At 39.7% G+C, this 12,793-nt stretch overlaps 1 protein-coding gene across 2 annotated transcripts in view; it reads right to left on the bottom strand.

Moving 5' to 3' along the window:
* The window catches only part of PALD1 (phosphatase domain containing paladin 1), a 456,745-nt gene that overhangs the window by 704 nt on the left and 443,248 nt on the right, over nucleotides 1-12,793 (bottom strand). The gene's annotated exons all lie outside the window — the stretch shown is intronic.

The raw sequence follows: 12,793 nt of genomic DNA, 5'->3' as shown, positions 1-12,793 counted from the left end.
AATAAAAGGAGACAGTTTGATGAAAATAATAAGCATAAAATTCATATAAAAAACATTTTTAACAGACATAAAAGTGAATTCACGTTGAGCAGCAACTGTGCCGATCTAGAAGAGCAAAACCATTGCGCAAATTAAAAACCATATACAAATCTAAGCCCATTTTTCAATCTATTAAATAACTTGCTTATTTTGTAAGCTTTTTGGACCTATTGAAAAACCATTTTTGAGCGGCATTTGTTTGACTGATCACATTTATTTTTCAGTTTCCAGTTTTGTACATGACCAGGTCATATATTACTAAACCAGTTTAACAAAAAGTTAAAAATAGAGCTCAAATCATACCTGAACACCATAATAACATAATTTATGTAAGAACTTACCTGATAAATTCATTTCTTTCATATTAGCAAGAGTCCATGAGCTAGTGACGTATGGGATATACATTCCTACCAGGAGGGGCAAAGTTTCCCAAACCTTAAAATGCCTATAAATACACCCCTCACCACACCCACAATTCAGTTTAACGAATAGCCAAGAAGTGGGGTGATAAGAAAAAAGTGCGAAAGCATATAATATAAGGAATTGGAATAATTGTGCTTTATACAAAAAAATCATAACCACCACAAAAAAGGGCGGGCCTCATGGACTCTTGCTAATATGAAAGAAATGAATTTATCAGGTAAGTTCTTACATAAATTATGTTTTCTTTCATGTAATTAGCAAGAGTCCATGAGCTAGTGACGTATGGGATAATGACTACCCAAGATGTGGATCTTTCCACGCAAGAGTCACTAGAGAGGGAGGGATAAAATAAAGACAGCCAATTCCTGCTGAAAATAATCCACACCCAGAAAAGATTTTTTGCGCCAAAAAAGTCCGCGCCAAGAATGACGCAATAAAATTAAGCATTTTCAGCCCCCGCGAGCCTAACAGCCCACAGGGAAAAAGTCAAATTTTTTTAAGGTAAGAAAAAATTATTGATTCAAATGCATTATCCCAAATATGAAACTGACTGTCTGAAAATAAGGAATGTTGAACATCCTGAGTCAAGGCAAATAAATGTTTGAATACATATATTTAGAACTTTATAAAAAAAGTGCCCAACCATAGCTTAGAGTGTCACAGAAAATAAGATTTACTTACCCCAGGACACTCATCTACATGTTTGTAGAAAGCCAAACCAGTACTGAAACGAAAATCAACAGAGGTAATGGTATATATATATAAGAGTATATCGTCGATCTGAAAAGGGAGGTAAGAGATGAATCTCTACGACCGATAACAGAGAACCTATGAAATAGACCCCGTAGAAGGAGATCATTGTATTCAAATAGGCAATACTCTCCTCACATCCCTCTGACATTCACTGCACGCTGAGAGGAAAACCGGGCTCCAACCTGCTGCGGAGCGCATATCAACGTAGAATCTAGCACAAACTTACTTCACCACCTCCATAGGAGGCAAAGTTTGTAAAACTGATTTGTGGGTGTGGTGAGGGGTGTATTTATAGGCATTTTAAGGTTTGGGAAACTTTGCCCCTCCTGGTAGGAATGTATATCCCATACGTCACTAGCTCATGGACTCTTGCTAATTACATGAAAGAAACATTTATTTATTTATGATTACAAAGGGTGATTTAAAAATGTTACATATGAAATTTACCAAAATGACATAAAATTAATTGTTACACATACACACACACAGGAACACACATACACACATAGAAATACGCACACACACAAATGCATGCATACACAAAAATATGCACACATACACATGCATGCATACACATACACACAGAAATACGCACACATACACATGCATGCACACACATACACACAGAAATAGGCACACATACACATACAAAGGCAATAACACAGAAATACACACACTTGCATACACACACACACGGACAGAAACACACACACATACACATGCATGCACACACAAGAACACACACAGAAATACGCACACATACACATGCATTAACACACACAGAAATATGCACACATACACAAATATGCACAAATAGAAATAAGCACACACACACACGAACACACACACAGAAATACGCACACATACACATGCATACGCACACACATAGAAATATGCACACATACACATGCATACACACACACATAGAAATATGCACACATACACCTGCATATACACACACAGATATATGCACACATACACAGAAATATGCACACATACACATGCATGCACACACACATAGAAATATGCACACATACACATGCATACACACACACATAGAAATATGCACACATACACCTGCATATACACACACAGATATATGCACACATACACAGAAATATGCACACATACACATGCATGCACACACATAGAAATATGCACACAAACACATGCATATACACACACAGAAATATGCACACATACACATGCATGCACACACACATAGAAATATGCACAAGTACACATGCATGCACACACACATAGAAGAAATATGCACACATACATACAGAAATACGCACACATACATACAGAAATACGCACACATACACATGCATGCACACACATGCACACAGAAATACGCACACATACACATGCAAAGGCAATAACACAGAAATACACACAAATGCACGCACATACATGCACACAGAAATACGCACACATACACATGCATGCACACACATACACACAGAAATACGCAAACATACACATGCAAAGGCAATAACACAGAAATACACACACTTGCATACACACACAGACAGAAATACAAACACATACACATGCATGCACACACAAGAACACACATACACACATAGAAATACGCACACATACACATGCATACACACACACACACAGAAATATGCACACATACACATGCATACACATTTAGCGCTGCAGAATCTGTTGGCGCTCTACAAATAACCGATAATAATAATAATACACACACACAGAAATATGCACACATAGAAATACGCACACACACAGAAATATGCACACATAGAAATACGCACACACACACACATACATAGAAATACACACACATACACATACACATAGAAATATGCACACATACACATGCATACACACACACATAGAAATATGCACACATACACATGCATACACACACACATAGAAATACACACACATACACACACACACATATAAATACACATACATACACATGCATACACACATAGAAATATGCACACATACACATGCATGCATACACATACACACACATATATAGAAATACGCACACATAGAAATATGCACACATACACATGCATACACACATAGAAATATGCACACATACACATGCATGCACACACATACACACACATATATAGAAATACGCACACATAGAAATAAGCACACATACACATGCATACACACATAGAAATATGCACACATACACATGCATGCACACACATACACACACATATATAGAAATACGCACACATAGAAATACGCACACATACACATGCATACACACACATATAAATATGCACACATACACATGCATACACACACATATAAATATGCACACATACACATGCATACACACACATAGAAATATGCACACATACACATGCATACACACACATAGAAATACGCACACATACACATGCATACACACACATAGAAATATGCACACATACACATGCATGCACACACACATAGAAATATGCACACATACACATGCATGCACACACATACACACACATATATAGAAATACGCACACATACACATGCATGCACACACCCAGCCACACAAACGCAAGCACATGCACAACAGCATATATTTTCCTGGACTAAATTAAAAAGTCTGGCAAAAATTAGAAATGTTCTGATTTAATTCAATTTGATGCCACTTTAATTAATAGTACGGAGTACAGAATCCTGTGATACTAATGTTTAAAAAAATACCTGGTTGTGTCTATTTTATCTGCAATATTAGTTCTTTCTACAGACTCAGTGCTGATCTCAGAGTATAATGTGCCATGCCAGACATATATCTGCCTTTAATGTGTGCACAGTGCATAAGCATCAGTCAGGGGTTTCGTGTATCTTAGAGTAAAAAATACACAGACAGACATTTGTTAAACAGAGCTGGATTTGAAGCTGGCTTTACATGCTGATGCTACACAGTCTCCTGTATACTGGAATGTGCCTTTACAGCACGCCATATTATTAATGAAAAATATCTCAATTGTGATTTATGCACAGTGCAAATGAACTATTTTCTAAAACCTTTTACAAAGAAAAGCTCTTTATATTGTACAAGTTTTATCTTTTTCAAAAAGTCTGAAGTTAAAAAGTTCGGCAATGTATTAGCGCTATAGATAATGATTTTTTCATACATTTCACTGGGTTCCCAGCACACCTGTGTCTTATGGTTACAGAAAAGCATCTTCACAATAAGAGTAAAGTCATTCATTTTTTTTCTTGAATAAGTTGTTAGCATTAGAACAAATTTCATGCGCATTTTGTACTCTTAAAGCTCGATGATCAAATCGTTGTCATAATAGCGCTATGTTGTAAAGAGAACCGCAAATGGAAAGAGCAGTTGAAATGTTGTAAAGGGATTGAATTACAGTTTGTGTTGTAAAGAGGCGGTTTAGTATAATTCACTGTGTAATGCGAGGCTTCTCTGCCAGTAGCGGAATGTACTGCGGCAACGTCATGTGCAGCGAGGGATTAATGTAGATAAAACGGTTACAATTTATTTGTGAGAACTGAAGCATTTTAGTTTTAATACAATAATTAAAGTGATATTAAATCCTAGGGATTTACCAGTGGAACAAATAAAGGAGACTTTCAGTCGTGCAGTGTTCGCAGCGCGTTGCGCCTCAGGCCGCCCGCAGCAGAACGCTAATTTGCTGTGAGATGATCTTAGCCAAAAGTGTGCTAGCTATCTGGCATGGCACCAGCTGGCCTGCACGGCTATTGGCTAAGAGGTGGAAACATCCCCAGGGGCACTTTAATTCATCAAAATTTACATTTCACTCGTGTTGTAAAAATAATTAACCTTTTAAACTTGACAGCCACTCCAGCTTCCCCCGGTCGTCGCAAGCCTCTTCCTACGTCAGAAATGATGGATCGGTCATCCTCCAATCACGGCTTTCCCCCCGGGGGAAACAGTGTCTGATTCAACGCCGTGATTGGAGGAAGCCGGATTCCTCATTTTAGACCCAGGAAGAGGCTTTGTGGCAGAGGAAGCGATGCAGCGGTTGTCAAGATTAAAAGGTAAGTATTTTCAGAACACGAGTGAAATGTAAATTTTGATGAATTAAAGTACCCTTTAAAAACCAGGTACTTTATCATCAAAATTTACATTCATTTTAAAGTGTCTGAATTGTACAGCTATAACTCCCCCCTACACAATTCCTTTTATGGCTGCATATTTATCCACCATTGATATGGTAGAATGCAAGACTAACACTCATTATCTGCTGGAGCATGCCTAGAAGCAAGCTGCTGTGAACTCAGTTAAAATACAATGCCTGTGTTTCGGATGTTAAACACTGATAAGTGGGGTGGATCGGTCTATTCCAGAAAGCACAGCTATGTAAGTCATTTTGCTTATTTTTGAAAATAATTTTAAAATACTTGCCTGCAAATTTTAAACAATTTTTTTATGCAAACTATTTTTTACTTAAAGGGACACTGAACCCAATTTTTTTTTCTTTTGTAATTCAGATAGAGCATGCAATTTTAAGCAACTTTCTAATTTACTCCTATTATCAATTTTTCTTCGTTCTCTTGCTATCATTATTTGAAAAAGAAGGCATCTAAGCTTCTTTTTGGTTTCAATACTCTGGACAGCACTTTATTGGTGGATGAATTTATCCACCAATCAGCAAGGACAACCCAGGTTGTTCACCAAAAATGGGCCGGCATCTAAACTTACATTCTTGCATTTCAAATAAAGATACCAAGAGAATTAAGAAAATTTGATAATAGGAGTAAATTAGAAAGTTGCTTAAAATTTCATGCTCAATCTGAATCACGAAAGAATTTTTTTTGGGTACAGTGTCCCTTTAATTAGCCCTTTTAGAATATGCACAGATCTCAACATGTTTTATGGCACTTTGGGGCCGAATTATCAAGCTCCGAATGGAGCTTGATGCCCCTGTTTCCGCGCGAGCCTTCAGGCTCGCCGGAAACAGCAATTATGAAGCAGCGGTCTAAAGACCGCTGCTCCATAACTTGTCCGCTTGGTCTAAGGCTGCGGACATCAATCCCCCTGATCCTATATGATCAGGCTGACTGACACCCCCTGCAGGCGGCAGGCCGTGAATCTGCAGGGGGCGGCATTGCACAAGCAGTTTACAACTTGTGCAATAATAAATGCAGACAGCGTATGCTGTCGGCATTTATCGATGTGCGGCGGACATGATATGCTACATCGTATCATATCCCCTCGCACTTTCATAAATCGGCCCAATAAGTGAATTTTACATCAATACAGGAGGCTTCATATTTTGCTTTAAATCTTTACTGAATTCCAAATAGCAAAAACCAGTTCAACATAAAAATAAAATCCAGTTTAGGGGAAAAAAATCTCTTCTGTAATTGCATGATAAGTGTAATTTAACCCACTAAACACCATGATCCAGTCAGTAACACAAGAGTATCGGGCAAGGTGGAGTCACTCTCAGTGAAACATCAACAGGGCTCTTGTTTGTGGCTGCAGTGGCACGAGGGTCAGGAGGAGTGACTGAGAGCCGTCTGACCGGGCACTTTTATGTTGTATGGGACAGGAGTCAGCGTGTTTGCATCCAGCACATTCATCTGCAGCTTAATGAATGAATTGGCCTGTTCCAAATACTGAGAGCAACAATCCCCATCTATAAGCTGCGCTGCTCTAGCAATAACTCTCACTCTAGATTTGGGGAGGCACCAGGAAAAGAGGGAGTGGGTTTCTGGCCAGCTGACAGCAAGTACCTGGCATCCTGCCACAGACGAGCAATGGGTCTGCCCCCCCTTATGTCACCTTCACTCCTCAGCTGTGCTCTCTAGCTACATTTTATGCAAAGCCATAGCTCTTTTTAGTGCTTCTTGTCATATGTAAGCTTGTGCTGTGCTATCCTGTGTCACATCTGGTCTAGGGAGGGACAGGGGTGTATGTGGGGGATGGGTAAGGTAAAGAGGGATGATAAAGTGACAGGGATGTGGGTGAGACAAGTACAACAGACCATGCTGCTCTTTAGGTTGCAGAGGGTTTACTGTTAAACTGCAATCATGTTCCAAATTCACTGAGTGTTGCTTCACCTATATTCTCTAGCATTAGTGGGTGTTCCTGACATTTAAAGGCACGGTAAACGCAGGATAATTACACCATTTTTCTGCTGCCTTCCAATAGATTAACATATCAGCAGAATCTGAACATTATTAGAACAGTTAAACACCTTGTTTGCTGCAATTGTTTTTTTAATGGTCAAACTGCACACATCACTTTCCTTATTTGGTGGAGCCAATCGTCTATCTAGACATGACAGGGTTTGTCAGCGTCATTGGGGTCAATTTATCAAGCTCACAAGAACTGCTGGTGCAATGATAAATGCCGACAGCGTATGCCGTCGGAATTTATCGATGTGCAGTGGACATGATAGCTACATCGTATCATGTCTGCACGCACATTAATAAATTGACCCCACTGTCTTAACAGAACCCCACTTTTCAGCAGAAATCACATAACAAACTGCAAATTATTGACAGATATATGTGAGGTTAGGCTATGTGTGGCTGTGTTCATGAAATACAAATGAAAAGGTCCTTCTGTATTTAATAAATATGTCTGACAGTGAATTAAACACTGCTGATGTTATACTACTGACTGGGATTTAATACATAGAGCAGACAGTCTGGTAAATGTACAGCCGACTGATACTGACGTGTACATCCAACAATGCTTTTTCACCATAGAACTTTTCTATATCATTTATTTTTATGAGAAACTGTAATGTATCAATTTATTTTATTTCGTTGCAGTTAAAGTTCCCAGATCCATGAATAAGAGCAGAGATGCGTCAGTTTTGATCTCCACTTTATAATATCGGAGTACGTGTGAAATAAGAGTTTTCTAACATAGTAGCTGTATAATTGAGATGCTTGGCAAACTGAAGAAGCAAAAAGAGTATTTAGATGTAATGTACTGCTGCTGTAGAATTGCTGAAATAATTATAAAGTATTATATGAACACTTTTCTTATGATTAAAAACATTACAAAAGTGGACTTCCAGGTGAGAGGGCTAACTGAGCAGTAGCTGCCTGAATGAGCTCCGTTCCTCATAGCTAAAAGGTGCTTTTAATTGCCCTTATTTTGTCTGGAAAACAGCCCTCAATCGCCAATATCTTTACACAGAAGGTGTGTGGAGCGCTGGAGAAATTCTCGCTCCCCCACCGGAGGCAGAAAAACGTTCCCTTTATTTTTGACGTGAGCACATGCGTCTGAATGGTACTTGGCTTTGAGCTTGCTGAGAAATTAAGCCACGCGTGGCTCATAACCTGAAGGTGGTGGACTTTAGCTACCTGAACCTTCTTTTATTACAGACAATCGATCCTCTAACTGCTGAGCGCACTGTCGTTGCTGACGCAGAGATCTTACCATCCTGCATACAGATCTCCGAAAGGGTTGAAGAGATTGGCGCAGTGGTGACCCTGGGGAGGCAGAGAAATCGACACTGGACCTAAGAGAGGACTTGCTGGTTGAGGCAACAGATTGGCCGCTGCACCTGCTTTGGCTATGCTGTAGATGTTCCACGGAACGGCCAACGCCATCTGAGTACAGATGCAGCTTGAAATAGCAACCGCCTCAGGGACACTCACTGATAACTTGTACCCCACAACTCACTTAGGCAATTCTTGCCGGGGTAGGGATTTACAGTGCTTTTGCTAACCATGATCGGTGGGGGTGTGAGGGGCTCGTATTCCTCATCTGGTCACATTGTTTCAACAGGAGTCCAAGTCGAATGTCACTCTCTGCTGCAGGGATTCTTGGAGCTGCAGAGACGGTGCATGCAATCCACTACATACCACACTAGTTTCCTGCCCTAGACACCATTCCGTTATACGTTGGCATTATTCTGTGAGCAGCTCTGAAAATTATTGCATAGACTTACTTGACCATTGCGCAGTTGGAACTCACTGCCTCTGAACATACACTCCTGCAAGCCATCCATAAGGTTGTGGAGACTGTGCATTCAACCTGTGACGAGACTGTGCGGCTAACATACGGCATTCTACACTTACATCAGCCATTATTCTGCTGTGACATGAAATTATTTTGTCTGCTGCACTGAAAATCACGATAGGGGCCTAATCGGTCATTGCACAATGGTAACGCACTACCAGTGAATTTAAACCCCTATAAATTACTGGCTTGCCTGGTCTCTTCTTTTTCTGATGCAAGTTACCCTGAGGGACCAAGAGCAAGTAACTATCTTCTAGTGAGTCCAGACGCCTATGATGACCTTTAGATTCCTGTGTCCTAGGGTATAACGTTTTTTCACCTGCCATTTTATCTTATACTATGTAACACTCCCTTCTGGGTACTGTTTATTTAATGTATGACTGATGAAACTGTATAAGAAAGTCCTACCAATACCGTATGTACCTCTATATTTGCATTTGTACCGAGTTTGTGTGGAGCTATACAGTTATCTGTCATATATGTTGATTGCTACTTAATACTTATTCCACCTATAACACCCTACATTTTCTCTGTGCAAATATAAATAAGTAACTATTTCATTTGGGAAATGACTCTCTCTCGAGGAGACATTCTGTTGTAGGTATTCAGGTTAATGTGGGATCTGTGCAGTGACCTGTATGGATAAATATCTAGACGTATCTAAAATGGCCTCCAAAAGGTAAAACTGGTGATAGAAGGGCAAAACAAGCCCCTGGACCACTGGTCACTGCGCAGCCTGCTTCTCCAGGTAGTGGTGCAAATGCTGCAGAGTCACATGCAATAGTGCAACAGATAAATTCACTTTTTTTTACCAAAGATAGAAAGCCTTCAGAAGGGTGTGGATAGTATCTCTGGTGAGTTAAAATAATTTTCAACTAGAATACTAGAGGTGGACGAGAGAGTCTCTGAACTAGAGGATGTAAATGTTACCAGTTCTAAACAGTTAGATGACCTGAATCACCAGAATATTATTCTACACCAGCGCTTGGAAGATTTAGAAAATAGATCCAGGCGCAATAATCTGCGTCTGGTAGGTATACCTGAGACGGTAAAAAACAATGAGCTCCTGGAATTTGTGGAAAATACTCTCCCTACTCTAATGGGTTTGGAGGCCTCACTATTCAAGGGTAGTGTTGAGAGGGCTCATAGAATTGGACCTGAAAGGTTCTCTGATAAGGGCGCTGCGCCTTGCCAGGTAATGGTTAAATTCTTACACTTCCAAATGAAACTATTCTCAGGGCTTACCGATCAGTTTCTGCTGTGATGTTTCATAATGGTAACATTTCTCTGTTTTAAGACTACTCGGTAGAGTTAATGAAACACTGCAGAGAATTTTCTCCGATATGCACTGCTCTAAACAAAGAGGGGCATAAGGCCTATTTATGAAAGGTCTTGTGGACCTGATCTGACAGTGCGGATCAGGTCCGCAAGACCTCGCTGAATGCGGAGAGCAATACGCTCTCCGTATTCAGCATTGCACCAGCAGCTCACAAGAGCTGCTGGTGCAACGCCACCCCCTGCTGACTCGTGGCCAATCGGCCACCAGCAGGGAGGTGTCAATCAACCTGATCGTATTTGATCGGGTTGAATAGCAGCGATTCCTGTCCACCTCATCAGAGCAGGCAGATAGGGTTATGGAGCAGCGGTCTTTGTGACCACTGCTCCATAACTTGTGTTTCTGGCGAGTCTGAAGACTTGCCAGAAACACGGGCGGTCAAGCTCCGTTCGGAGCTTGATAGATAGGCCCCCTGGCCTCTTTGGTAAATAAAAAATCTGCCCAAAAAAATATTGCCTCTATCTCTTATAAAGGGAACACTCATACCAAAGTACAGGATATTCTTACTTGTTTTGAAAACTATTATAAACAATTGTACACCAAGCAACCAGAAGCTGCTGCTGATGTGGGGGCCTCTTCTTTTTGGGACAACATTATGCTACCGCAAATTTCACAAGCACAATTATCTCAATTAAAGGATTACTTTCTGTTATAATTTGTAAGATAAACAACTAACATATTAAAGTTAATAAACATTCATTAAAACCTACTGACCTATATTTTCTCCAAAACGAAGTTTCATAACGTTCTAAAAGTTATAGCTTTTATTCACCGATGATGTCACGTTATCCTGCCCACTATTTTCAGCACTGCGTGTTCAAAATACTTAAACCAATAACTTTGTGTTTAAAGTGCCATTTTGAAACCTAGGTATTGTAAACGGATTGGTACAGAGTAAAGGATACCCACGGAGTGGGTTTGGAAAACAATTAAATTTGCAGACAAGATTTCTGATATACGGTAGAGATATGTTAATGAAATTCTATTGATAAAAAGCGTATTTGGGGTAGTTAGTTAGTAACAGGCATAGAAAATATTTACTTACAGTGGCCCTTTAAATGCGCCCATTACTTTGTTTGATTTAGCTCTTCCAGTGTCGTCTATTTCCATAGGGAAAGCGGCTTGCCCTGTTGGCCTTCCAATTGAATTTTATAAGATCTTACAGCCCCAGGTGACCGTAGTTCTATTAAAGTTGTTTAACGCATATTTTCAAGATAAAGTCACCCCCTCTCCGCCTTCTCATCGGCCAACATCATGCTCATTACTAAAGTGGGTAAGTTTTACACAATGCCCGAATCCTATCGTCCGATATCTTTGTTCAATTCGGACTATAAAATTTACATGAAAATTTTAGCCTCCAGGTTGCATCTATGCTTGCCAGATATCCTCCATCCTGATCAGATAGGCTTTGTCACTGGAAGATCATTAATCATTATTGGAGCGATAGAGCTGATACTGATAGCCAGTTTAAGGAGGCCTTCCTGTTATCTCTTGATGCAGAGAAGGCCTTTGATCATGTTGAATGGCAGCATCTGTTAATACTATGAATCTGTTTAATATTCAGGGTTCCTTTTTACAGGCGGTGGCAAATATCTAAGGCACTCCAGTGGCAAGAATTATGGCTGATGGCTTTTTCTCAAATTATATTTCTCTACAAAGAGGAACTAGGCAGGGTTGCCCTCTCTCGCCTCTCCGATTTTGGCACTAGAACCACTAGCCCACAAGCTACACCAATCTTACACGGTATTAACATTAATGGTTCGCATCATCACTTAGCTCTATATGTGGATGATAGGCTGCTCTTTGTTGACAACCCCTCGATCTCTGTTCCAAAGATTTTAAAGATAATATCAGATTTTAGCATCTTTTCAGGGTATAAAGTAAACATGTCAAAATTCGAAATTTTATTGCTTAAAAAATTGCCACGCAATAACACAATATCCCTTTAAGGTGGTCACTTCATACTTAACATACCTGGATATTCTTCTCCATCACAATCCGAACTCCCTCTACAAGCTTAATATTCATAGACAATGCACACATACAGCTCAACGACTTGTCAATTGGTCATTGCTAGCAGGTTGTGTTATTTTAATTAAAATGGTTACCCTGCCTCGTATTCTGTATACTCTACTCATATTGCCTTTTTTACTTCTCCGTGAAGATCTTCTATTACTAAATCAAGCTATTAGGCGCTTCCTATTGAAAAATAAAAAATGGTGTATTGCGGCAGATAAACTAGGTCTCTCATATTCTGATAGTGGTTTAGG

Source organism: Bombina bombina, chromosome 9 (assembly GCF_027579735.1).
Source record: "Bombina bombina isolate aBomBom1 chromosome 9, aBomBom1.pri, whole genome shotgun sequence".
In the NCBI taxonomy this organism is placed as follows: domain Eukaryota; kingdom Metazoa; phylum Chordata; class Amphibia; order Anura; family Bombinatoridae; genus Bombina; species Bombina bombina.
This window is presented reverse-complemented; position numbering and strand designations above follow the sequence as displayed.